The following is a 2,529-nucleotide window of genomic DNA, read 5'->3' on the forward strand; positions in this document are numbered from 1 at the left end:
GGGGCAAGTATCAACCTAATACCTGCATCTACTATCAGAAAGCTTGGTTTAACTGAAGAAATCAAACCAACCAGGATATGTCTTCAACTTGCTGATGGCTCCATTAAATACCCATCAGGCGTGATTGAGGACATGATTGTCAAGGTTGGGCCATTTGCCTTTCCTACTGACTTTGTGGTGCTGGAAATGGAGGAGCACAAAAGTGCAACTCTCATTCTAGGAAGACCTTTCCTAGCAACTGGCCGAACCCTCATTGACATCCAAAAAGGGGAAGTAACCTTGAGAGTTAATGAGGAGGAGTTCAAGTTGAATGTTGTCAAAGCCATGCAACATCCAGACACCCCAAATGACTGCATGAGTGTTGATATTATTGACTCTCTGGTAAGAGAGGTCAATATGGCTGAGAGTCTCGAATCAGAGCTAGAGGACATCTTTAAAGACGTTCAGCCTAATCTGGAGGAGTCAGAGAGAATAGTAGAACCTCTGAAAATCCCTCAGGAAGAGGAGAAACCTCCTAAACCCGAGCTCAAACCATTACCACCTTCCCTAAAATATGCATTCCTGGGAGAAGGTGATACCTTTCTTGTGATCATAAGCTCTACCTTAGAGCCACAGGAAGAGAAAGCACTAATTCAAGTGCTAAGGACACACAAGACAGCTCTTGGGTGGTCCATCAGTGATCTTAAGGGCATTAGCCCAGCTAGATGCATGCACAAGATCTTACTGGAGGGTGACGCCAAGCCTGTGGTTCAACCACAAAGGCGGCTGAATCTAGCCATGAAGGAAGTGGTGCAGAAAGAGTTCACTAAGTTACTAGAGGCTGGGATTATTTATCCTATTTCTGACAGCCCCTGGGTGAGCCCTGTCCAAGTCGTCCCTAAGAAAGGTGGCATGACAGTGGTTCATAATGAAAAAAATGAACTGGTTCCTACAAGAACAGTTACTGGGTGGCGTATGTGTATTGACTACAGAAGGCTCAATACAGCTACCAGAAAGGATCATTTTCCTTTACCATTCATAGACCAGATGCTAGAAAGACTAGCAGGTCATGAATACTACTGCTTCCTGGATGGATATTCAGGTTATAATCAAATTGCAGTAGATCCCCAGGATTAGGAGAAAACGGCATTCACATGCCCATATGGAGTATTTGCATACAGAAGAATGCCCTTTGGCCTGTGCAATGCACCTACAACCTTTCAGAGGTGCATGCTCTCAATTTTCTCTGATATGGTGGAAAAATTTCTGGAAGTCTTCATGGATGACTTTTCAGTGTTTGGAGACTCATTCAGCTCCTGCCTTAACCATTTAGCACTTGTTCTAAAGAGATGCCAAGAGACTAACCTGGTTTTATACTAGGAGAAGTGTCACTTTATGGTGACTGAAGAAATTGTCCTTGGGCACAAAATCTCGAACAAGGGGATAGAGGTGGATCAAGCTAAGGTAGAGGTAATTGAAAAATTACCACCACCTGCCAATGTTAAGGCAATCAGAAGCTTTCTGGGGTATGCAGGATTCTACAGGAGGTTTATAAAGGATTTTTCAAAAATCGCCAAACCTCTAAGCAACCTGCTAGCTGCTGACACGCCATTCATCTTTGATAAAGAGTGTCTGCAAGCATTTGAGACTCTGAAAGCTAAATTGGTTACAGCACCAATCATCTCTGCACCAGACTGGACATTACCATTTGAATTAATGTGTGATGCCAGTGACCATGCCATTGATGCAGTGTTGGGACAAAGGCATGACAAGCTTCTGCACGTCATTTACTATGCCAGCCGTGTTTTAAATGACACACAGAAGAATTACACAACCACAGAAAAAGAGCTACTTGCAGTGGTTTACGCCATTGACAAATTCAGATCCTATTTAGTAGGATCAAAAGTGATTGTGTATACTGATCATGCTGCTCTTAAATATCTACTCACAAAGCAGGATTCAAAACCCAGACTTATAAGATGGGTGTTGCTTCTGCAAGAGTTTGATATAGAAATAAGAGACAGAAAAGGAACAGAGAATCAAGTAGCAGATCACCTGTCCCGAATAGAACCAGTAGAAGGGGCGTCCCTCCCTCTCACTGAGATCTCTGAAACCTTTCCGGATGAGCAACTCTTTGCCATCCAGGAAGTGCCATGGTTTGCAGACATTACAAACTACAAGGCAGTGAGATTCATACCCAAAGAGTACAGTAGACAGCAAACAAAGAAGCTGATCACGGATGCAAAGTATTATCTTTGGGATGAGCCGTATCTCTTTAAGAGATGTGCAGACGGAGTAATCCGTAGATGTGTGCCTAAGGAAGAAGCACAGAAGATCCTATGGCACTGCCATGGATCACAGTATGGAGGACATTTTGGAAGTGAGCGAACAGCCACAAGAGTCCTCCAATGTGGCTTCTACTGGCCTACTCTCTATAAAGACTCCCGAGTGTTTGTACTTAATTGTGATAGTTGCCAAAGATCTGGCAATTTACCTCACAGTTATGCCATGCCTCAACAAGGGATCTTGGAGATTGAGTTGTTTGATGTA

This window comes from Arachis stenosperma, chromosome 5 (genome assembly GCF_014773155.1).
Source record: "Arachis stenosperma cultivar V10309 chromosome 5, arast.V10309.gnm1.PFL2, whole genome shotgun sequence".
In the NCBI taxonomy this organism is placed as follows: Eukaryota; Viridiplantae; Streptophyta; class Magnoliopsida; order Fabales; family Fabaceae; genus Arachis; species Arachis stenosperma.